General features: G+C 43.7%; 1 protein-coding gene across 15 annotated transcripts in view; it reads right to left on the bottom strand.

The window, feature by feature from the left end:
- ATXN1 (ataxin 1) overlaps positions 1-26,594 on the bottom strand; it is a 272,506-nt gene that overhangs the window by 24,406 nt on the left and 221,506 nt on the right. The window contains exon 1 of one of the 15 annotated variants that reach the window (XM_025213226.1): positions 67-92. The exons of the other annotated variants lie outside the window; for them this stretch is intronic. The gene's annotated coding sequence lies outside the window, so the exon portion shown is untranslated. Of the gene's footprint in view, positions 1-66; positions 93-26,594 lie in introns of those variants that run through there. 15 annotated transcript variants of the gene reach the window in all.

The following is a 26,594-nucleotide window of genomic DNA, read 5'->3' as shown; positions in this document are numbered from 1 at the left end:
TTTGAAAATGCATATCCTGCTTCTGCTACCCATCAAATGGATTAGCTCCCTATTCCTGACTCGTACCTCATGGGGTGCCTCCCATTTCATGGCCAGCCTTGCAGGTTGATAAGAATGACACTCTGAGTAAAATTCATCACTGCTCTCACTTCACTGGGAGGAGGGTAAAATTGACCCCTCACTGCTGTATCTGAATAGGAGATGCAAGAAACAATTACCATATTTATCTGGATGAAAGATGAGGTTTCCCCCTCAATAAGCATAGAGCAAAAACCCTTTGTCCAATATTCACATAGGCTAGGGACAGACATTTAAAAAGCTGGAGCCTAAACTGATTCAGTCTTTGCAAGGTTAGTTTAACCTGCATAGACTGAACCAATCTGCAAGTAAATAGACATTCGCTTTTGACTCTGGAAATGCAGGCACAAGCCTACAGTGGCTCAGAGCTGGGGCTAGTTATGGAGCCCAACTCAGTGCTGCCTCCTGCAGTGGCAGTGTGGCCTAGGCTGGGGCGGCCCCAGGATGCGGAGGTCAGCACCCACCACCTCCCACCTCCAGCCCTGCGCGGGGGCCGTGGTTTGCAGGCGGGCTGCAGCTGGAGCATGGCTACCTGCCCCCTCCATGGCCTGGTGGCAGCGAAGCAAACTATTGTGACAGGCAGAGGTAAAACACCTGTCGCCTACTGACAGAGACATCAGGTGCTTGAGGTGGGCTGCTGCAGGCCAGGGGTGTGAGCAGCGGAGAGTGGGGCATGGACTGCAGCAGCCCGGTCCAACCCAGTGGCTTAGGGGCATAGGCAGCGACTGACCCACAGGAGCCCACCCTGAGTGCCCGGTGTGGCCGCAAGCAAGTGGCGGGTGACAGGTGTCTCACCCCCGCCACAATGGTTCACTCTGCCCCTATATATATATAGGTTTCAGCTGAACACAATGTTTTATTGATATATTTACAGTTTTAAACCATTTTGGAAGCCTACCAATGCCTCCACTCACAATAATAAAATACATTCTAAATACCTATATATTTTGGCATTTGATTTTGGGTTTTTCATCATGGAAAAATCAGAGCTCCTGCTGAGACCACTCTGTACAACCCAGGGAATTATGTGCAGAAAAATTGAAAATTATGCATGGAAAACAAAATTATGTGCAAGAAAACTCAAAATTATGCAAAATTAATTTTTAAATTTTTTTACAAATATAACTAAATATAACACTGTTTGAACCTTCTTTAGAAATATATGCAGGTACTTTGTATGGTTGGAGGGTGGGTGGGTGTGGAGTTCATAGGGGGCTTGTGAAGGGGTGTGGGGTGGTACACAGCCCCCACCACTGGCAGCTCGGCAGCAGCAGGCAGTGGGCCCTTGGAGCACTCACGGACATGGCAGGCAGAGCCCCCAGTGGCATGTGCCTCTGGCCGAGTCCCTGAAGCTGCATGTGCTGGCACAGAGCCAACCCTACCCACTGCCATGTGCCTCTGCACCAGACTGGACTGGCTCCGTGCCAGCATGTGCAGATCGTGACACTGCAGGCAGGAGCTGTGTGCCATCAGGCCAGGTTGGCTCTGTGTGTCCATGGGCGACTTTCCACTGGAGTACTGGAAGCCCCACGTGGAGGCATGGAGTTAGTCGGCCCGGCTTGGTGGTGCATGGACCAGGAGCCACACTCCACTGGGCCAGATGTGCTCCCTGCCTCCATGTGGGGCTTCCAGCACTCCAGTGGAAAGTCACCCATGGACGCACGGAGCTCACCCCACCTGATAAGTGTGCGACTCCATGCCTCCATGTACAGCTTCCCACCCAACCCAATGGTGCACAGCTCCCGGTCTACGTGCCATCAGGCCAGGCCAGCCCTCCATGTGGGGCTTCCCACGGACACCTCCTTGCTTCCTGATAGTAAGGGGAGGAGGTGTTATAGGAGGAAGAATTTGGTAGTGCAGAGGGCAAGGGGGCTGCCTTATCCTCCAAATTTAATTTTCCCTGCTGTAGTAGCGGGAAGGAGACAAATTCAAGGCAAACCTCCATTAATTAGATTCTATACCTGGAAAATTATTAAAAATGTATAAATTTTCCATGTTTAGAATCTAATTATGGGGGGTTATCTTATATTTGAGTAAATACGGTAAGACAAAAGGTAATAATGCAGGTTAATGACAAGCTAGTAGGCTGCACAGGCACAAGCTCTATTCACAGTTAAATAAAATTCTAATGAATTCCAGCCCTGATTACAAGGTATGTTGGGGCAGATATTATGGTGTGGACAAATATAATGCTTAGAACGTTCTAAATACACTTTAAATCCCTAGGGCACCTATACACGTGCGTGAAGAGATAACTCTGTCTGTCCCTGAATTGGGACATTCTAGCTACCCCTCTGTTTGTCACTCTGGTGGCTGGTTTAACCTGGTGACCCAGGTGACCGTGCTGTAGAAATTCCTGAGGGGAGGTTGCTGTCTTGTTCGGGCGGCATTTTTGGAACACAGAAGCCACCAGCCTTCAGAGAGAGAATCTCTGGATGAATCAGTGAGTATGCCTGGACAGTAGCTAGTAGTTTAGAACCAAGTATATTTCAGTCGCATATTAAAAGGGCCACCAAGCCCATATTTGTAAGACTCAATTTATTAGAACTTGCTCAAGGTGTTTTTGGCTTAAATGCCTTTGTCTACTCCCTCCCCCACCTTCTCCCTGAACAATAAATGTATCGGGCAACAACATGACTGGCTGTTTTACTCTGTGAATGCCTGTGTGGAGACAGGGGACAGATAGGCTTTTTAGCTCCCTTTTCCTGGGCCAGCTACCTAGGGATTGGCTATTTTTGGATGTTTCAAGCTGAAAGAAGCACCCAGAAACTTTACCACTGGGCAAAGCACCCCAAGGCTTGCAGGGTCTGTGTACAGGTACTCCTCACTTAACGTCATCCCGGTTGTTTCATTATTACATCACTGATATATTAGAGAACATACTTATTTAAAGTCGCGCAATGTTCGGTTATAACGTTGTTTGTCTGCTGCCTGCTAGCAAGTAACTACTGTGACATGATCGGATTTTCTTAACATTGTTTCTCTTAAAGTTACTTTTCCCCAGAATGTAACTATGACGTTAAGTGAGAAGTAGCTGTACCGTGGGCTGCACAGAGCCCTAACAAAGAGCAGTGCCCAGGTGGTGGCTGCGTTACCTGAGGCTTGTGGGTGTGCTCCAAGAAAGGGTATGGCTGAATGGAGATGCCCCAGGCAAGACTCCCGAAGCATGGTTTTGGGCCTGCCACAATGAGGTAGGTGGCTCTGCCTAGTAGCACCTCTTACTGGGCCGCCATACCCTGGGTAAAGGTCCCAGACTTATTTGGGGTGGAGGAGTAGCCAGGTTTTGGGGGGAGAGGGGACAGAGAGTGGGCTGAGGGCTTAGTGGCCCGGTGCTCTTGGTGGTTGGGTATTTGTTCTTATAACTAAATCCTATTCAATTGCTGGGTAGTGGTAGTGGTGGAGGGGAAACAGAGCCATTGCACAAGGGGCACTTTATACAGCAGAATGATTGTCAGCTCCATGCTCCATGCAAAGTGAATTAGCACATTAACTGCTAATTATTCCTCATTCTCTCTGCTGCACTCTTGCAGCCAGCCCTGCCTGCAGGTTCTGCTCTGCACACACATCTCTATGCAACTGCTGGCCATGCAAGGGACTTGAACAGCTTTCTAGGGAAAGTCCTTTTAAGGCTGCAGTGTGAGGCGGAGACTGTGGGAAGTCCCAAAGAAACCAGCCCCAAAATGAAGAAGCAGAGGCCTCCAACCTCCTCTCCAGGTCTTCCCCCATCTGGGTACTACCACAGACAGCTTGGTAGTGTGTAGGAGAGGCATGCAGGGAAAGTGAGGCATGGGCTATGGGTTGGATGCGAAGTAGCAGTGGCAGCTCAGAAGCAGGGGGCAGGAAACACCTGGCAACCCCTCCAACACCCCCCACTCCAGTTTGCAATCAGTGACATTCTGGGAACAGTTCAAGTGTCATGTCTGACTGCACCTTCACAAATAAACTCACTGTGTCAACATGGAGTGGCAGAATCTGATATGAAAGGCACCACTGAAACAACACACCAGATGGTACTACCAGGGCAGCTTCAATTTACCAATGAAGGTCTTTGCTTCTGGTAAGTGAAAAAATAATAAAATTCAGTTTAAATTTTTTTTTAAAATTGCAAGATTTTTTTGTTTTTATTTTTTAATGAAGAATATATATATTCTGCACTGAGCAAATGGACAAGAAGATCACCACATGGAAACTAAATGGATCCCTAGTCATAGAGGGTAAGCAGTGATTTTGTGTCCTTGCCAGGGTTACCACTGGATCTGCCACTTGAGACCCAAGGCACTAGGACAAACACCAGTGAAATGGACAGAGGGATGACAGCTACCTGCAGCTGTTTTCAATACAAAAGCTGACTAATTATTTGCAGCCCTCTCCTGTGGCTCATATGGAGCACAGCATGGAGCTGCAGAGCATTATGCAAGTCTAATGTGCTGCCGGATCTCTTAGGAACAGTCAGCAGCCAAGTCACTCCCTCCCACCATTGGCTCAGCTTCATTAACTTAATCAGGTATTCATTCATTCATTCATTCATTCAAAAAATATTACACTAACCCTGGCAGATAGCCAGTGCCATTCATGCAGAGAAGCGCTCGCACGTCAGTCACACCAACCTGAAGTAAGGAGATAGAGAGGTGGGAACCATAATGTTTGCTGCTTTTGGACAGAAATGAGTTTTGCAAGCAGCTTTTGCACATGTGCTGTAGCGAGAGCCCTCAGGAAACTGCTGAGGTGGTAAGGGCTGTTGCATAAGCAGATGCAAGGCTGAGGAGACCTGGGATTGGAAAACATGCCTTTGAGTCAATTCAGCCTCCAAGCCTCAAGGCAGAACTAGACCAGGTCAGCCAAAGAATTTGTTAATGGGACTATTTGGAAACAATGAATGGTGGCAGGCTCAGCACACAGATTCATTTTGCGGAGAGTATCTTTCTCTTCCTTGTACACATCCCATACACCTGATACAGTTACAAGAATGGACATATAATGACAGAACAGGGGGCAAGAAAAGGAACAACACAATGAGTGTTAAAAGGATTTGGGAACAAAAGTCTCTGACCCCTGTTTGTAAACATGTCAGACTCTTTCCATAGGTCTGCAATGCTCCAGCCTCACACAGGAATACAATATTCTTGGATAGTCCTTGCACTTCCTTTATTCATTTCTTGGACGAGTCTGCAAAGAACATCATTTTTCTCTCCCAGTGGCATCAAAATAAGCTCCCCTGTGGGCACATCTACATGAGATGCTAACTGCGCAGCAGTCTAATAATACTGTGCAGTAGCGCATCACAGCACAAACAGTGCTAATACGTTACAGTATTATTAGGCTACCGCACAGTAGTGTCACTAAAAAGGCATGCACCAGCACTACTGTGCAGTAATGCTAGTTACTGAGCACTAATTTAGTACTTGATTATACACGTACTAAATTTAATGCACAGTACCTATGGCACATTAATGAATGTGTAGACATGTCCTGTGTTCATCAGTGGGATAAAGGAAAGCTAGTCTACAAATACTCTAACATTATAAAAGTAAGTCTGTCTGTCTGCCCGTAACGCTTTATTCGCACTCTGACTGGCTGACAAACAGCCAATCAGAGTGCAAACAAGCATTCTGACAGAACGCAGCCCACTGCCATGATGGTGGGGACACAGGGGACAGAGTTGGGGGAGGGAGACGAGGCCAGCACAGCTGGACTCACCTCCCCCCTGCCCTGCTCCCTGCAGATAATGTGAGAGGTGGAGGGGTGTGGGCCTGGGCCCAATGTGGTGGGGAGGGGAGGGGAGGAGACCCAAGCTCAGGCCCAATGCGGGACGGGGGGAAGAAGCAGGCCTGAGTGGGGGAAAAGCCGGCCCACTGTGTTGGGGGTGGGGAGGGAGGAAGTGACCCCAGCCTGATGCAGCTGCAGCAGCAGCTGGGGGAGGGAAGGAACGGGCCTCCTCCCCCATCAGGCCCGGGCCCACTCCTCCCCTCCCCCCTCCATGTTGGCCCTGAGCCCACTTCTCCCGTCCCTGCTACGGCGGGGTGGGTGGGTTGGGTAGGAGCAGATACGCCATGGCAGCGATGGTGGGGCCAGGGGAGGGAGTGAACCCAAGCTGGGGGAAAACTGGCCCACTGCATCCCCCCATTGGGCCTGGGCCCACTCCTCCCACTCACCCACGTCGGCCCTGAGTCCGCTCCTCCCGTCCCCCCGCTGCCACCAGGTCAGCCCGGGCCCAATGCTCCCCTCCACCCCCCGCTGCAGCAGCCTGGCTTCTCTGGCTATGTCCAAGGGGTCCATGAAACATGATTGTGATAAAGGAAAAGCATGTGGACACCTGCACTTACAATCCAAAGTGGGCTGCGCCTCCAGTTGGAATATTTTAGGAGTCCACAAAGGACAAAAGGGTGCAAAGCACTGTCCTACTGTCTATCCCTACAGCTCTAGCCATTCCCTACTGCCTATTGCTGTCGCCTATCCCTACTCCTATTGGCTATGTTGCCATTTCCACTGCACCTATTGCTGCTGTCTACTGCTATTGGCTATATCCCCCCCACCCTCCATCATTCTTGACAGGCAACTGGCTAGTTCTTAAATAAAAGAAGTGCACTGACTAGAAAACTCAAGCCTGGAAAGTCAGGTGTTACTTGCAGCCAATAATATTCATCCAGTGAATATGGCCAGTCCCTAACAGCACAGGAGATGCATAATGTTCCCTTGGACAAGGCTACCCAACAGTGTAGAAAGTGTCACACACACACACACACACACACACTCACACTCTCCCCCCCCCCACCCCCAAATGATAGACTGGACCTAAGGGCTCTCACTGTTTCTCTTACCCTGAAGAATCACCCTCTTCCCTGTAAGAACTTCAATCCTTTCCTCTGCAGCTAGTTTTAAAGGCTGCTATCTCTCTTCTGACAGATAAGCAGCCTCTTCCAAGCATAATGCTGTACCAGGCGATGACTTTGATGCCCAAAGGGCGATTTAAAAAAATGACTAGTTATTCCAAGTCCTCAATATTTAGCTGCTCAAGGTGAAACCCCTGGTTTTTAAAAGACACTCGACAAATGCCCATAAAAGTTGAGTCCTTTTTAAGTGACAATTTGGTCAATAGGCACAGCAAACAAAAGTTGTTTCCTATGCCCACACTGTAGTCCACGGTGCATAAATGGAACAGCCCCTAGTTAATGCTTAATTTTATGGGACTCCCCTGTAGACAGACCTACTTTTCAATGTGTGTCTGCATGCACACATGACAGTCAAGTCTCCAAAAATTCAACTACTGAGAAAGCCCCATCCTAACCAGTCTGTATCCTTAGATAAGATTCATTTTGAAACATTCAAACACTAAAACAATGTTTTTCCTCAACCCTTCTCTGCATCTCTCTCTCTCAAAAGGGCCTTATGCATGGGCCACGTAAGGCCATCTGCCACCCGCCTACCTAGCACCATTCTGCATACTGAAAAATCTTGGTTCCTAAAAGACAACCTGACTCCATCTTCTTCTTCCCCAGTTATATTCATGCTTTCCTTTCTTCTTCTTGTTCAACCAGGTACCTTACCATTTCCTGTATTAGTTGCTTCACTTTTTTTTGCATCAACTCTATATACTAGTGAGAGTCCATTCTTATTGATCATGCAAAAGTAGGATTGGAAGGGACCTCACAAGATCATCTAGTCCAGGCCCCTGCTCAAGGCACGATCATCCCTGACTAAATAATCTTAGCCAAGTGTCTGTCTAATCTGCTCTTGAAAATGGTCAGGGGTGGAGATTGCACAACTTCTCCAGGCTGACTGTTCCAATGCTTGACCACTCTCACAATCAAAGTTTTTTTTCCTAATTTCCAACCTCAATTTCCTCTCCTGCAGTTTGAGGCCATTGCTCCTAGTGCTATCCCCTACAGCTACAGAGAATGATGTTTTCTTCCACTGCAAAAATGCTGCAGAATATACTGAACACTTATTGGGAACAGTCTGTGAGATTAAATTTATGGTACAGAGGCAGTCTGGACAATTTTTAGAGGGGGCCATTAGCAAAAGAAGTAAAGTTCATGTACTTAATATTTTATACCAATCAATCTAAACGTTAGGTAGAGGTTCTGGCTTGGTACAGATAACTGATAAAGACATGGCTGGTGCAATTCTGGATCTTCATATGAATCATTTCCCCTCTCCCTAATAAAGAATCATTGTAAGAAAGTGAAGTTTAATGATTAAAAGTAAAAGAATGAGAATGCAATATTTTAGCATACTGAAATGAGACTTGTGTCTAACTACGCTGCCATCTCAGAATGTATTTCTCAAAAGTGTCAGGAATATTTTCCCCTCTACATTTCTGCAAGCCCCAGTTCTGTCTGTTGCTATACTCTTGGGATTTACCTAATCCCTGAAAGAAAGAAAAAAACCCTTGAATCTTCTTGTTAGAGAAGCAGAACCATGCCTCAAGTACTCTGAAAACCAGAAATTGTATTAGTTAGGTCTACTGAACAGAATGCTGTATAAACATGTGGTGTGTATATGTATACGTACGTACACACACACACACACACTATTTGCACTGTATTTTATACATATACATACATGGACAGACTAGGATTAAAAAGGGGGGTGGAGATGGTATAACGCATCAACACTTTTAATGCAACATGTATTTTTCTACAGTTAAATAGAAACTAGATACTTTACTAATACGTTATGGAGGGGCTAGCACTGTATTATTCAGTTTAAGATCAAAACAACAACAAATATAACTACTGGACTATGTACTAATTTGCTAGATTGCATATAAAGGTTTAAAATTCCACAACAAGCAGGGCAAAAAAAAGTCAAAATAGTCAAAAGATATTCCTATAGCCACTGTAGTTAAATGTATGTCTCCTATTCAGATCCATTAAACAAAATTAGACTTCTTGAGCACCTTGACAATGCCTCCAATACTTCATTGTCAGTCATTTCTACACAGGAGTTAATATTATCACATGTGAGTTCAGGTTTTTAGCTCTAGCTAAAACGCTTGTGGAGTGGAGAGCGATTACCAAGAATCAAGGAGATGACAATGAGCCATAAAATCTATCCACTCTCTCAGCACTGCCTGAATAGAAATGTGGCTCCCCCTCCCAAATAGTTGGCTTTTAAGTTTGGGTGAAGCAGGAACCAAAGGCAGGTGGAGAGGGATCTGCTCCAGTATACATACATACATACGTACATTATACATTTATTCTCTCAAACACCTACACACACACACCATACCCAGGATAACAGATTAATATACATTATTTCAATAAGCATGGGCTAAACGTCAATACAATGTGCCTTGGGCACTTTTGTGTATCTTTTGTGCTCTGGCTCTTTGTCTAACATTCCCAATCCTTAGCCACTTAAAAAAAACATTGTGTATATATAAAAAGGAACCTAAATGAGAAATGCTTCTTCTGGCTCCAAAATTACACTGGCCTGGGGTGTGGGATAATGTTCAGTCCTAGACCAGTTGTAAATTCAAGTCCGTGCTATCTCATAACTCAGGGCTACAAAAGGGATCTGTTTGGTGTTACAACCCCAGACATTCTCCTTTCTGGGGATTTATTTTAGCCATAATTGATTGAGAGATACTGAACCTGTAAATCATAATATCACTGTGTATCAGACACTACTTGATTAATTTCTAAAATAGATCTTTTTTATATCTGGCTTGGCACGGTTTATAAGTTTTTTGGCACTCATAAATAATACAAAAACTGTGAACTCATGCCAGTAAACCTGTCCACCATAGTGCATATCCTGTATTTACAAAGACTTTTGTAGGTTAGGCAACACCCACTCACACTTTTCAGGAAGACTGTATTAGCCCTTTTATAGACAGAATGTTTAAACACAATAATTTGAAAATATGTTTCACCAGTAACTATAGGAAGGACTTTGAAGTCATCTCTCCAGACTGGAGCTGAGGCAAGACCTGAGGAGAAGCCTACACTACATCCAGATGCTGTATCAGCACCTCAGAGGATTTCAGTTTCCTGAGCAATCAATAAAATACCTTTCATGAACAGTAACCAAATTAAGAGACAAACAGCTGATTAAATGTAAAGTACCACACGTTAAATTTAAAACACCACAGAAATCAGCCACTAAAATATTCTACGTTTTATGTGGAACATTTTGAAGGCTTGTTCCCATTTTATGGCACCTTAAATCGGGTGCATGTTACACCCTTCCCATTTTTGCCATGATGAACATGTTAATCGCAGCATAAATATAATGGATAGAGTGGGCTTTGAAGGATTGCAGCCTCTTGAGAATCATTTCTTTTAAACTGGTAAAGCATGGTTATGCCGATACTGGCCACTAGATAAATGCTGGCTGTTATATAAAAACAGCTTTAAATCGTCCCCTGACCTGCCTGTTTTGTGATGCGATTTCAAAGCACAGTCTTGGAAGAGAAATAGGACACAGCATCAGAATAAGCGAATCAATGCTCTAAGGCAGGATGTTGCTTACTAGGGCAATCCCACATTAACAAAAAGACAATCCCTCACCCCATCCAATCAGGAAGAAATGAAAAGTATTCAGGACAGCCCCAAATCCATTTGGATCTCACAGGTGTAAAAGCCTGTTGTCAGAAGTCTGAAAAGAGATCCTGCCATTTTACTAGCAGCACTGCCAAACTGAGATGGGTGCAAGAATGACCCGACAAAATACAAGTGCATCTTCCCAGGATCCTCTCCTAAGAGCCTTGATATGTTAGCTGTAAATGACAGCATCCATTCAACAGACAAACCTAGAAATGAGAACTTAATGTATAACCCAGGTGTACAAACCACCTGGAGATCTCTGAGGGCCAGAACAGGTATGGGGTGGCAGCAGCAGTGGTAGCGGCAGCAGTAGCCCCTTCAGCAACAGTGGGGCAAGCAGAGGTGGCCCTGACAGCTGCTTCCCACGGAAGAGCTGCACAAGTGGTGGTGGGCCAGGCAGTTGCAGGTTGACTGAGGGCTGTGCTGCACAGCCCTCATTTACCCCCTATAGCCAAGGCCAGGTCCACTAGGGCCATGGGACCCCGAATTCCATGGAGGGACACCCCCCCAACTTCTGATTGCCCGCTAATAGCCCAGAGGGCTGGATGGAAAAGCTCTGTGGTTCAGATCCAGCATATGGCCTGTTTTTTGACACCCACAGAATATATTTAGTATACACTGTTTGTATATCACTGAGGTTCAGCTGCCTTCCCCAATTACCTGCTAAGACCCAGAATCTCCTGCCCAGTATAAGTCACACAATGATGCATCGCATGTCAGAACCTGAGCACACTAAAAGACTTGAGAGAAACTGTAGAGCACTGTAAGTGACAATACGTTTGTTTTTGCTCTGGCTGCACTATATGCAAAAACATCCATCAAGCCTCCCTAAATGTCACGCACAGCCTACGAGGAGCTGACAGAAAACTAATAGAAAGTATGCACACCGTCTCCTGTGTAAACCTATCCTCCAATTACCCTAGGTTAGCCCCCTCAAAAAGACGACTTCATTTATAAAAACATTTCCAGTGAAAGATACAGACAAATGAGCAGTGGGTTCACCAACAGTAGCAGCTGCCATGTTCAACACGCAAGGTGTTGAGCAAATCAGCTGTGGTGAGCTCCCACTCCCATCCAGATCACAAAGATGTGGATGACATCCCTTATTAATTAAAAGGCAGAGGAACAGACTGGCAGAAAAAAAACATATACACATTCTCTTTCAACAGCTCAGTCACAAAAGTTGGTTGCTGTGACAAGAAACTGGCTTTTCTCATTCTTAGGCTGTGGTCAAGGAGGGTCACTTCAATGCTGGTCTCAAATCCTCTCTCTGTATAGTGTTTGTTCTGTTTCAAACGATCATGTGGGGGTTGTCCTCTTCCTTCTCACCTTTTACTTAGTTTGACTCTCTGGGTTTTATATGTTTATTTCTGTCTCTGCTGTAATATTTAAAATATTTAATGAAAATGCCACCATCACTAACAGTCTGAGACAATCAGAACTAAAGCCACATACTAATTTATTTAAAATTCAAATTAAAATTATTAAAAGCTGAATAGAATCATGGATGACATCCACCTGGTTTGAAATTTAGATATCATCACACTGACCTCATTTTTTACTAGTACTGTTTACTATGGACTATTCGCTGAGTCTGAGCCCATAAATATGCTTGATGCCTAGCCCCCACCTTCAAACCAATGGAATTAATATTCTCCTTCTTTTTATGGGTTGACCAGATTTGGCCTGCAGCTGCTTGTACTCCAGTCAGAACTGAGCCAATGTCAAAGAACAGAATAAAAACAGCCAGACAAGAAGAGAGAAATTAGTTCCAGAAGGACCTAGTAAATTCATGCAATGACAGTGTTTGATAAACAATGGGGACAAAATTTATTCCAAGCATCAAGACAAGAAAGAGCAGTGATAAACAACAGTCTTTGCAGGTTACTGAATGGCAAGTATATGAGATTTCTTTAACTGCCATCATTTTAATAATATATAGCTTTAATTATGTTCTTAACAAGCAGTTAGTTTTAAGACAATGGGGAAACTGGGAAATCAAACTGAATGACTTCTTCAGAAGATTGATAATGGGATGTAGAGATTTTCATCTGGAAGTCATTGGTTTGAACCTAACTTAGGGTAGTAGTGGAAGTCACTCATTACTATTTGACAGCCATGTGGAAGTATGTAGGTGTTTTCAGTTCAGTTCCAGATCCATGTTTTCATAATACAAGCCATCACGCCAACTGTGCATGGGACAGGAGGAGGGAGTTCTTTGAAAGTTCTCTCTCTTGGCTTCTCAAATGGATTCCTGTATAGTAATCTTAGCCTACAGTGGGGATAATTATACAGGAATACCTATACCAATGCAAGCCTGTATGCCTGCCTCCCAGTCTAGGTAAGCTATCCCAGTAGGGCTTGCACTGGTTTGAAACCAGGCTGCACTTCTCTAAAGTCTAAACTCCATTTTACACCACTGCAACTCAGTTATAACGAGGCTTGCGTTGGCACAGTGACACAGATACAAATATCCCCAGCATAAGCCGGTCCTTAGCAGAGACCAAGGACTGAATGGGTTTCAAAGCATTCAGAGTTCACTTCTTTCTGTAACACTTAGCAAAGTTGCTGAGCATTCAGGTACATCCTACAATCTAGATGTAAACTGCAGGCCTAGCCTAGTCTAGGAGTCATTTTGCTGAGAAAGTTATGGATGGTGTACTGCACTGACATCTCATTAGTGTAGAACTTAGGAGCTGTTTAAAACTGGGTGTAGGTTTCCAATGAGCAGACCAACTCTTGAGTGTGAAAGCCACAGAGTCTGAACTACCCACCTACCCTCTCATCCTGTGAAGCAGTTCCTTTTTCAAGCAAAAGCTGAGGCACAATAGCAGGGCAGGTAAGTTTGTACTGTAATTGCCCATACAGGGCGTGTTCAGTGGCTATGTAGAGACTTCATTCTATAATGTTTCATGGGCATTAAAGTCATTTAGGAAAAAGGAGCAACCCATAATTACAAGTAAGCGTCCTTGCTGAAATTGAAACAACATACAAAGCACCTTGCTAATCATTTACAATTTAAGATTTTAGTGAGGGCTTTACAGAAGCAGCATTTAAAATGCATTAATTTTGAAATGTCATTTAACTCACTCATTGAGGGAGACTTTTTTTTTTCCCCTTTGCAAGTCACTTGTGGCTACTGCACTCATGGATTAATACATCATCCTCCAGCCTGAAAAGATAAGAGCTTATCAGCCCTAACTTGCTATGCTAGCTGTATTTAAGCACTACAGGGTCATGATAAATACTTCCCATAAGATGTATTCTCTTCACATTTTCTGGGAAAACTGCTGAAAGCACAAGCCAGTAACATAGAGCTGATGGTTTTAGATCAGCTTGGGAAGCCCCAAATTTTAAATAAAATACTTCTCTCTTCCTTCTGGTCTCTGAAAATCTAGTTTTCCTCAGAAATAAGGGAAGTAGTTAAACAGGAAATACATGCTTGCATATCCCTACCCAACCTAAACCATAGTGCTTGTGGCTGATATCACTTTGTCAAACTGCACTATCTGCTCATGTCTAGTAAAAAGGAGAGACCAAGTTATAGGAATCCAGGTATATGAGGAAGCCTATGGGATACTGATTTTATTTTCCTTAAGCACATATGCAGATGATTATTTAATAATGGTCTAACATATACTAGATATCTGGCAGAACAAACCAAGGGCTTACAGTCTAATTTTATTCAAGACACAATTGATAAGTGTTATAAATGGTAGCAGGAAGGATAAGTATGAAGGACACAGTTATGCACATGGTCCTATTACCCTGAACACTGTTTTTTCTATTGTTTCCTTTGTGGCCGCCATGTGAACAGTCAGGCACTTGAACAGGTAAGGAGCAGACATACCAGGCTGGGGACACTGATGTATGCATGCTCAGGTAATAGTTACTTATGAAAAACCAACTCCAACCCCCACAAAAGAAAACAACCTGGTAAACCCATTCAGGTATTCTTTTCAATCTTGTCCCTTCAACTATCTATTATCTAAATGCTTTCAGGGTCCCCCTTTCCACTTTTAATATTACTAGATTCAGCTGTTGCTTGATATACTCCTTGCCTGATAGTCTTGTGAGGTTTAAGACTGCAACAATGACCCCTGAACAGACATACAATATTAATTTAGGTCTTTGCCCTGCAAAGTACCCACACCTACTAGGGGGATAGATAGTGTCCTCATCTGCTAATGAAGACAATGGGAGCTCAGCATCTTCCACATTATATTCAGCACTTTGTAGGATCAGGGCCTTACAATGTATTTTTTCATCTTTTAACCAGGCTATACTATGCATTAGTCCTCACATGATCTCTGAAAATGAAGGAGGTGCCCTCGATTTCCATTTAGAGAAACTGAGGCAGGCAAGTAAATGCCTTGCTTTCCAGAAGTGGTGATCCCCTTCCTGGAAGTCAAGGGGACCTGGGTTTCTACAGAATCTTTGAAAGTCCAGTTTTAAACAACCTGCCCAAGGCCATAGAGAAAATCTGTTTTTGAGCCAGGATTTTAGAGCTCAAGAAATCCTGACTCTGAATCCAGCACTTAGGCCTTTGACCTTGTGTCTACATCACGAGGCACTGGAAGAGCAGACTGTAACATGTGAAAGCTCAGATATCTTCAGTGGCTAAACATACTTCTACTCACATCTGGAGTAGATGCCTCAGGTGCTTTCCTTTCTGTTGAGGCAACTGGGAAAAAAGGGCCCTTTGTTTGAACCTACCTGGCCATCTGTTTTTCTATAAAAGGAATCTGCTTCCAAACAGGCACCCAGAATGAAATGCTCCCCTCTGATACATGAGAGACCTTCACAGACATCTCCCTGTCAGTGAGCAGCATATGTTTTTTTTCCAGCAATGAAGATCTCCCTTCTCCCTGTACAGTTATCATCAAATGCTGCTGCAGCAAAGTAACACATGATGGCCTGATTTCAGGCACATAACAAAGCAGCCCTCGTTATGGATTGCCTTTCATAACTCACTCCTGGCTGTGTTTTCCTGTGCCTCTTGGGACATATGAGATCATTATCTCATAAATAATGCATCCGGATGAAACCCATTACACCTTCTCTTGCTAACTTTGCCTACCCTGTGCTTCAAAAATATATTTTTGGGCTCCAGGAGATATTTCCTATCTGATTGTTGCAATTTTAAGACAGGTCATGTTTTAGGCTTTACTTTTTCTCAATGACCCATTAAATGCTCCGTTATCTAAATATGCAAATTCAGGGAGGATTAATGCAATTTCTCAGTAATGGCAGAGTCACACCTCAGAAAAATGCAGTAGTGAACAATGAGCTAATTAATTGCATCAAAAGTCTCGCACCTTTTTAGTCTTTGTGCAGAATTTTTCAGAAAGAACAAAATTAAACAATAAAGAGAGACAAGGAACTTAGTCATTTGGGTATTTTTAACTGCTGATTTAACGTTAAGAAAACCTGGGGTGATTTTCTCTTTAACTGATACTATGCTCCTCCCAATAAAGAATAATACTTCATCAAAACACTAACTGGTATGTTTAGAAGCTTACCACAAATTTCTGCTTGTACATGATGTCTCTCTCCTCTTCCTCTTGTCTGACCATTTGATGTAGATGGTAAGCTCTTTGTAGAAGGGCTGCTTGATGTTAGTACAATGCCTCTAGCTTGGTCCCTAAGTGCAAGCATGCTAACAATAATACGTTCCATGTCCTGGTCCTCTAGTAGCAGGGAAAGCCCTTACACTTCAGCGACATAACAGCTACTGTAATAATGCTGTAGCTAGCCAGCTGCAAAGCACTGCCAAGCAGGGGTGTCAAAATCACCCTGTGCCCTGGGCTGGATCAGGACTGGGTTCCTCACGGGCTGGATCTATGGGGCTGGTTGCTGAGGCAGTGGTTGCCAATGGTTGAGGCAGCACCAGCAGAGCAAGCGGCAGCTTCAGCAGCAAGGCAAATGGCAATGTCAAGTGGCCATGGGTAAGTAGTAGTGGTCCAAGTAGGGCTGTGGGGCAAGGAAGGCTGTGTCAGTTCCCCTCACTTCCCCTCTCCTAGTGTCACCCATATCTAACCAGACCCCAAATTCTGTGGCAGGTTCTGCCTGCATTAGCTCCAACCCCAGATTTCCAGGCCCATTAGGTGCACCTCAGGCCAGATGGAGCAGCTCCACAAGAGAGATTCAACCCTGGGGGCTGTGTGTTTGACACCCCTGCTGTAGAGTAAGGAAAAATGTCTTCCTGATCTCTGCAGTTTACACCTAAACTATCAAATTCCATTAGGAAAATAAGCACTTTCTTCCTGTGGTAGCTAGTCTCTCGTTTTTAGGAACCATGATTGAACATGGTTGCAGAGGAGTACACTACATGTGCAAAATTGTGCACCTATGCAGTAAAACAAGGGGATTTATTTCTATCTATCAGGTAAGACTGAAATCTTATGTGCATGGGGCACTTTTCAGGAAACTGGCTCCCTTGCACTACAATAGGTCCAACAACAATGGTAGATTTCCCTAAAACTGCCAGCACAGCCTCAAATGAAGTCTTAGCAGGTTTCTTGTTTCAAACAATATTTAAATTATTTAGTATTTAGTATTCTGGTTTCACGATCATAGCTAATTTATACAGGTAGATGAGCTTCTGAAGTGAAGCAAACATGCTTTTGCACATACACACAACCACTTAAACTATTCCCTTTTTAAAAACTGCCTTAAGGGAGGAAAAAAAGGAAAAAAAAACCCTACAGAATTTGCCTAGGGGAACTTGCTGGAAGTTCATAGATTAATATGATAAAAATGCAAGTTGTCCTAAAATCTTGTATAAACAAATCTATAAAAGTAAATAGCAGCTCCTAGAGTATAAACAAAATGATGCTCAATTTTAATTGCAGATTTTTTCCTTATCTAGAAATGAATTTTATTCCTGAGTTCTTTGCCTGGTCCCACGCACATTTCTAATGCAGAGCCAGTCACTGGATAGCCTTGCACATGCCCATTTGAGTTTCTAAAATGGTTTTAGCTCAATTAACTGAGTATCAAAGTTTGGGTTCACACAGGTCTTGACCCAGCAAAACATTTAGCATTTGCTTATCTTAAAAGCTTGGCGTAGTCCCACTGAAGTGAAGTCACTGAGATTATTCAAGAGCAGGCCACCACTCTAACTCACAGTGCTTTGTATAAAGCACCATGAGTTAGAGAGCCCTCCCCGCTGCCGCCCTCGACCCAACAGACATTTTGCCTGTTGGACTGGGAGGGCGGGGGGAAGGGGAATTGAGCCTGCCTGCAAGGAAGCAGCCAGCCAAGGAGCTGTCCCTCTCCCCAGCCATCCCCCCACCCCAGCTCTGGGGCTGTCAGCAGATAGGGAAGGGGGATGAGGGAGGAGGAAGGCAACAGCAATGAGCTGCTGGCTGGGGTTTGTCCAGTCTGAGCTGAAGGGTGGGAGAGACTGGAGGAGGGGCACGAGGCAGGGGGCTCTGATCCACCTGCCCCCATCCAGCTTCCTCCTCACCCCTTCCCGCTTTCTTCCTGCTGGTAGCCCTGGGAGCAGGGCTGGGTTCCATCAGCCCTGGCCCAAATGTTTGATAACTTAACCCTAAAAAACACAAGTTCCCTAAGGCATTCTAAATAAGAGCACTTTCATCTGATAACTCATTTGATGAGGGTTAATTTTTCATGTGATCAGCCACTTTAAAAGCACTCTGCAGCTATGCATGTGTGTTATGGCATGCCTGTAGAGTGCTTTCAGGGTGCCAACTGTGGGAAAAATGTAACTTCTGTTTGCACCCCAAGTGTTTAACTTTAAGCACATATGCTGAAGTGCTTTGCTGGATTGGGGCTACTGAGCTCTTCTAACCCACTGCCATTATCCTTTCTCAAGACCAGAACAGGGAGAGTCAAACAAAATCCTGCTCAAGTTAAAGGAAACCACAGCCCCAATGTAATTCCCTGTGTAGAGTTTCAATGCAATCTGGAGGTGTAAATGTTTACAAGCTACCGAAACACCATGGCTGCGTTAATCCTATTGTGTACCCGATATGTGCCCACGTACATGCCTGTGGCTTCCAAGATTGATTGAATGTCTCTTTTGGGAGATCACGTTATCTCTTGACTTAATTAATTTAATTCAAATAAACACCAGGCTCTTTCACCTGCCATTGAAGGTGGCAGACTGCTGTCTTGGCAAGAGCCTTAACAGAGCCCAAACACACTGAATGCTCAGCATTAATATGGTATCAAGGTGATGTAAGTATTTCCTAGGAAACAACTAAAGGTGTGATGGATGCATATTGTAAACTTTCTGGCGATGGCATGGCAATTCTTTTTTTTTTTTTTTAATTAAGTGAACATATGCAACAAGTATAATCTTTATTTAGCATTACTGAACACAATGTGGTACTGCCAGCTGGGGTTTTCATAGGGGACGCAGGGCAAGGAATGATAAGCATGTTTATAACACATTGTCAGTCATAAGAGCTATTATCTGTTTTACGGACTGGTGTTAGGTATTTTTATTTATCTGGTCATACACTCATGCGGATTTCTTAATATCTTTGCATTTTACTTGGATGGAATGTAGTCGGTGACTGAAACCTAGGAGGCTTAGGTTCTATTTCTACCTCTTCTGCTGGCCACTGGCTATGCATCTCAGTCTAACCCCTAACTGCCCTGTACAAATTTTAATTAACTAATTGCCACGTGCCCTTTGAAGTAAGAATCATCGTTATTACCTCCATATTACAAGCTGAGAAATACCTAGAGATCTCTGGACATAAGAAGTATTATATGTAGAAGGCATGGTAGACTTGCATGTTATAGACTAACTATCTCTCTCTCTAAAAAAAAAAATCATAATTGGGGTTCGCTCCACTTGCGATGGTTGTATCTCTCCTCCCACCAAGCTGATTTGCCTCACATATCAACATAAAAGGCAAAAGTTTGTTTTGAAGGAGCAAGAGCTATTCTCAAACAAAATACCCATTTATAACTTAAAACAAACTATGGAATAGGACCTCAATTTGGCCTTCACATTCATATGTGTAATTTATTGTCAAGATTTTAATGCCTGGTATTGATTTGACTGGAAAGAACTCCGAGAAGAAATTCTGTGTAGGGGGTAGCATTAGCTTTTATCAGCTACCAGGTACCAGCGTTTAGTTTGATTAAGAACACAGTGGGCTTCTTTGCACATCATTTAGTTTCAATGCTTAATTGACTTTAATAAGGGCACTTGATAGTATAAAACCCTGAAATTGAAAAATAAAGGCACATGTCTACTGCCAACTCATATTTTCTTATAATAATAAGGATGCCTAAAGACTGCTCAGTGTGAAAGCTTTTACAAATTTCTGACCTATACAGCACTTTTAGGTCAATGTTGTGTTTCACATCCATTAGAAGAAAAGACTTCCCTCTGTACCTTGCCCCACCCCATGCAATGACCCTGACTCCTTTGGTTATCTCACAGTCCTAGAATATCGTCCTGCCTTTGTTTGTTTTGCCCCTGCTCTTCTTATCTTCTACTTCTAGCCTTCTGGCAGTCTGAGGAATAGTCAAAAAACGAAGAGGAATGCTTGGGAAGAGGAAAGGTAAAACCTTACAAGATGGGAGGAGATGTGCAAGAAATTATTTGCCTAGAATTCCGCTAGCAGAAAAGAAAATACTTTAAACTCCAGAGGTCCCCTTGAAGAGAATATATGCTTTTTGGGGTTATGAAATCTTGCACGTAGCTGGTCAGTAAATCCTTATTATGTAAAACCACTGTCAAGCCAAACTCACCTCCCAAAATCTATTAGAAAAGCATCTTTATTCTGACATTGCTTTAAGGTGTGAGGTTCCCTCAAACCTAGTGGATCCTCAAGAACAGAGATTTCTTTAGAGTGATGAAAGACCAAAGCAGCTTAGATCCAAATATCTGGATCTGAAGTATTTTGAAGGTTCCTCTCACCCCAGTTTATCTTAGCCTAATGAAAAATTTTCCATGGCAACAAACATTATACCCTGCAGAAAGCAGCAAAGCATTGCTCCAACTCCAGTCACCCCAAACAACCTTGACAGGTGCTTTACTCTTCTGGAAAACACACACAGCTCAGTCACTATTAATAAAATGGAAGTGTGAACAGCATATGCGTGTTTGTTTGTGTGGGGAGCATAAATTATGGAGTTCCCAGGTCTGCAGTCATCACCTCTTGCAGCTATGGTAACATTTCTGGGGAAAACAAGGAAGCTTCATCTAAGCACAAAAATATCTGTACTTTGGCTAACAGAGAAGTAAAGCACAAGAAGTCGGTCAGCCGCAGCAAAATGTATGTGCAGTATCAGCACTCAGCGAGACCAAAAGCTTAGAGCTTCCAGTGACTAATCTGAAGAGAAAATACAGATTCATCAGGCTGGCTTTAGTCTTCTTGGTAGAACTAATCCTTTTACTGACAACCTCCTATGGTTTTTATGTGGAAAATCCATGCATTTATGTATGTATTTAACTTCCTCCCCTTACTGTCAGATAAAAGGCAAGAGCTGTGTATAACTTTTGGTGTAATTGAAAAGGGCAAGATGACCTCTTGCTCTAATTTTCCTTAAAGGAAAATGGGGAGGACTATGGCTAACCACTTCAACTCTAGTATCAACTTGCCTCCTTTCTATGTACATAGACAGATATTCACACAGTTAAGAATAGAGGAAGCAGTATGTCATAGAGACGTTTTTTCCTCTTTGTGCACTGCCTCAGACAGGATTTCCACAGATGTGGGCTCTATTCCACTTGTGCAAGCAAAAGAGAGCATTGAATGTGGAATGGATGTGTAGCAACCAAGATACACTAGAATGTGTAGAGCTCCAGCTGGCATCTATTCCATTCCACTTGCATTCTTGCCCTCATAGCTGCAGCATCAGAGCATCTTCATAGCATTTCCTTATATACTGGAAAGGATAGGGAAGAGAATGGTGATGGAAACAAGGTGCTTCACAAAACAGATCTATATAAGATGATGTCTGGAAGGGACCTCAGGTCATTTAATCCAAGCTCTGGCTCCAGGCAGGATCATCCTAGCATAAAACATGTCCATGTGTTTGTCTAATCTGTTCATCCATTCTTCTCAGGTTACACAACAGAAATGCAGCCTCAATGGTGGTTGCTGTGCTCTTGTGTGCACTGGGCTTCTTCTAGATTTCTTCCCCCTGTGTACTTTCAAGGTGAAAGCCACCTTAAAAAGAGCAGGAAGGAGGCAAAGTCATGGCTGTGACCTCTTTGTACTAGACAAGCCACAGAAGGGAGTGCAAGGCATTCCTTCGACAGTGGCTGTATAAGTCAATGCAAGCACAGCCTAGCACAGAGTACATAAGACATCAAAGGCGTTTAAAAAGCGGTGGCCCATTCAAATGAAAATGAAAGGGACTCTGAAGTTCACAGCTATGTGGGAAGTAAGTTGGTAAAGAAAGCTTGCAATCTGAATGCAAGTGTGATGTGAGGATGCGGGACTACTCAGATATATGGTAACTTCCACAATATGGACAGGCCTACCCATTACATTGTGACACTCCTTTCACACCTACAAGCAAGTCCTACCCAGAGAGTCCCCGGCATGGTCTGTCCCCATTCAGCCCTCCTATACTGCTACATTAGGGATTCTCTTCAGCCTGGAGGTGATGGTGTTTTAATCTGTCTGCAGGTTCAGCACAGCACTGATTCGCATTCAAAAGGACACATCTGCCACAAGTAAGACATTATTTTGAATGAAAGCTGAGATCCTGCAGAAACCAGCCACCAAAATGCTGGTACGGCATATTGATGAATATTGATTCAATTCAATCCCTGATGCAGAGGAGGAGAATAATGCTCGTGGTAGCCCTAATTTACAAGAATGACAGTTTTTATACCATTGTCAGAAGGATACATGATGTGTACAGAGGTTTTTTCCACTTTTCACCCATCTCCCACATGCCACTCCTCTTTCTTCACAGAGGACCTCAGATGAGTATACAACAGCAAAGGGGCTGCTGGTAAGTCTGAGGTGCTGGGTGATGTATGATACAGTGCAGTGTGGCTTCCCGCACTCCCTTCTGCCTCCCTTACAGTGAAAAAGCAAAAAGAAAAGAGGTCTAGAAACAGAAGACCTGCTTCCAGCCTTTTACCAATTAGCTGCTCATTAACACTATCACAGTGCAAACACAAGCAGCTGCAGCTCTCCAAAAACACTGGAAGCTTTCTGATCCAGCTTGCTTAGGCATCCTCCCTGCTTTCATACAACTGATTAACTTAAAAACTGTTTATCATAAAGCCATTCATTTAATTTAACAATCCACAGAGGCTTTAGATAACATGCTTCACAGGTCCCCTTCTCAGGCTCATAATGATCAGCCACATCCACCACTGCCTCAAATCCCCTTATTTAACAAGCACCTCTGGACCTAAATACAATATTACACAGCCGACAAACCAGCAATTAAAGAGAAATACTTCTAGAAGGTAGAAACTCTGAGAAAATCCTCAGTGACACAACTGACAGTGTCTCATGTCAGCTAAGGACACTTGAGAAGTCAGCCTCTTCATCACTTAACATGAATAAACAGCCTAGGGGTGGGAACTAGAGAAAGTGGGAGCGGCTTCTGTCTTTCTCACCCTGGAAAGAAAAATGATCAAAGACTACAAGAAAAAAATGCCATTCTTGGTACAAGTTATTCTCTTACCCCTCTGATTTCAAAATGAAATATTAGAAGATAGAATACTATCACTAAATCTGCACTTACACACAGCATTTTTATCACACAGTCTCAAATGATATAGTCATCAATTAAATCTCACAGCGTCCATGTGAAGCAGAGACAGCCGTATCACAGACCCAGCATTTCAAATGGCCAGTAATACCGAGTACCTCCATTTTTGGCACCTTAATCCTGAGAGCCCTCAAGCCTATATTTCCAGAGAGACTGAGCAACTGCATCTCTGAGCACAGTTATTGGGGGAATGAGGAAGCAAAAGGGTAAGGTTCTTTGCAGCTTTAAAAATCATAAACTAAGCACCCAAATTAATGTAGACCTGTGAAATTTTTGGTCTGCATGATGTGGCCAAGATTGCACAGAAAATCAGGGGCAAAATGGAAAACAGAATGCAACATTCATGACTAACTGGGATGCACACTGCCTCTTGAGACCTACTGTGTAGTACAAGGGGAGGGAGGAAGGCCTGAGAGAGAGCTGGAGGATGGCTCCCTCCCCAGTGGATGCACATGGACTCTTTCAGGGATCAGCAGGGGTTGAGAAGTGATTGATTCCTGTGCATATCCACCAGTCATTATATTCTCTAAGGTGAGGGCATGAGCAAGCCCCATCACAGAGGATTAAGTAGAAAAAGTCTGCACTGCTGCTGCAGGTCATGGACAGGGGTTCTCTCTCCCTGGCCATATGCTGATTCCCAGCTGACTTGAGCTGGACGCTGTCAAAAAGGATTTGCCCCTTGAAGAAAAATAATTTCTGATACTTTCATTTCATAATTCTTTCTTTCTGATGGCAGTAGATCTGTGGTAATTTGAGAGGAGACACGAAAGCCAGTACCAAGGAAAGGGCCGCTCTTTACTAAAAAGAAGGCCAACAAGAAGCTCACTTAGAATTATGGGTTGAAATATCACAGCTCACGTGGCACTTAAAAAGTAGGTATGAATCATAACTCCCACACTAAACAATCATGCTTTGGTGAGGAGGGTTCAGGATCTAAAGCCAGATCCAGATCTAAGATTGATAAGTCCCCTCTTCAAAATGCCCTGAACTAAAATACTGAACCCCTCACCCTCAGAACTGTGGTGCAATTGCTTGCTGCAATATTGCAGAATCATGCAAGTCCAGCTACTCCATTTACCAGTAAGAGTCTATGCAAAAGCACTGTGTTAAGTGTTCTCAAACCAGATCTAGGCAAATAGCTTTCCTAAGCAGTTTAATCATAAATTTGTGAGGAGAATGAACTGAACACTGAGGAGGAAGCTTATTGTATAATTCAAAATAGAATGAGTGTTTTAACCAACAGGAAGCCTACAAATTCATTAGCTTACCACTTATGGAGTGACCACCAATTAAACAATTAGGGAAATAAAAAAGACTTACCCAGGTAGGAGAAGGGCTGTAGGGAAGGGAAACTAGGAGAGGCCCAAAACCCCCAAAACCAAAGTCCCTCCTCCCTGCCCCCCCATACCAGTGGTCATCAATGTTTTCGGGCAGAGTGCCAAAAACACCCACAAGCTCAGTTTAGAAGATGCTGGTGTTGCAGGGGTGGATGGCGGGGGAGCAGCAAGGGGCCCGATCCTTATTGGGACAGTGCAGCCCCAGCCCCTTCCCTGCCGGCCACCCCGAGGTGCACGTGCCAGGCAAAATGCCTTCACGGGCCATGCTCTGGCACCTGTGCCAGGGGTTGCCTACCTCTGCCCGATACACATCAAAGAAAGAACAACCAAAGACACAAAGACACAAGAGTAAATCTCCAGGATTAGCAGGGAGAAATACAGATTTAGGAGAGATCTATTGCATGGATACAGTTTTACATAGTCCTACGTCACAACCACCTTTTAAAAGATGGCTCTTTCTTTACCTCTCTTGCTAAAGCATCACCACAGACTGTTTGATAAAATCAAACTCTTACAAAGGGCTGAAGGTCCTTGACTTCCACTGACTTTAATGGGATTTTATGGTGCTCAGCATCTTGCAGGATCTAGTTCCATGGCACTGCACTAAAAGATCTAATAAAACACACAGGAGGAAACAACAGTAACACAACCTGGTAGGGTTTTACTATGCAAAGCCGTTGCATGTAACGGAACTGTATCAGCTGCTACAATAATGAAAACACTGAATGCCTCAGACTGAAGTGACTAGAATGATGCAGGGTTTTGAATGCTTTGAAAAGCTCACTGTTTCCCTCAGCTGTATTATGTGTGACTACAGCAATCAAACAGACTGCTTGTTGTGCTTTTACTTTTTGCTGGAACCATGCAGTTTGTTGCTTAGGAAAGTGAAAGATTATTAGCTGCAGCAACTGTACTGTGTAGACCTCCTATCCCAAAAGAGCAACCTTAAATCACGACCTACAACCCCTTCCCTCCTCCCCTGCTAGGTATTTACTGATATCTGGGCCAAAACTGCAGGGCTGGGACCATGACATTAATTTCACTTGTGCCTTAGACCAAATTTGAATTAAACACAGTTTTAATTACATGGTCACATACCATTTTTTTTCCACAGGACCATTGCCTTATTTAGCATACAGGTTCAGTACTGAAGAAGGTTGGGCTGTATGGTGAATGGGGCAGAGGTTCAGAAGGGTATTGCTTTATTCACTAGGGAGTCTGGCCTGTATGGCATGAATGAAGCAGGAATCCTATGAACCCTAGCACAGTGTTTGCACAATGTGTGGTGATTTAGATACAGGGAGACGCATCCACAATGTCACAATAAAACTGAATGTTGAAGGGCTGCTACATTCCCAAAGACCACTAGGCAGCAGCCAGGAACCCTAAATTAATATTACAGGTAATGAAAGCTTACATCATTATGCAGACACCCAAAAAAGCAGAGTTAAGACTGTATAAGCAGTCTTTGCTCTCATATTTCATGAGTTCTGAGAGCTCTTTTTTGAGACCATAATGCTCTTTCATTGTAATTTTCTGTTTGGAGGGAAAACAGATCTTCGTATGTCAGTGGAAAGGATAGGATACAGGTATTCTGCCATTTTTAATTCTTTGGGTGGAAGAGCTACAGTGGAGATTAAGTAAGTATAATCTGCACAAAATAATATCACACCTCATTTCTGTTCTCTGCATGGCACTGTCCACACTCACAGGAAGGTAATCCCTGAACCAAGAATTTACAATGTAAAGAGCCACCTCAACAGACAAATGATGCTAAGACATTCACAGCCACGGAAAGCAGGGAAGGAAAGCCTCAGGTGAAAGGGTTAGACTGCACAGTAATTCAGTGAGGCACGAAATTATCTGAGTGGTTAATGCTACTGCTGGAACAGATGCC

This window comes from Alligator sinensis, unplaced genomic scaffold, assembly GCF_000455745.1.
Source record: "Alligator sinensis unplaced genomic scaffold, ASM45574v1 scaffold743_1, whole genome shotgun sequence".
Classification (NCBI taxonomy): domain Eukaryota; kingdom Metazoa; phylum Chordata; order Crocodylia; family Alligatoridae; genus Alligator; species Alligator sinensis.
Note: the sequence above shows the minus strand (reverse complement) of the source record. Positions and strands in the feature narration are given on the sequence as shown.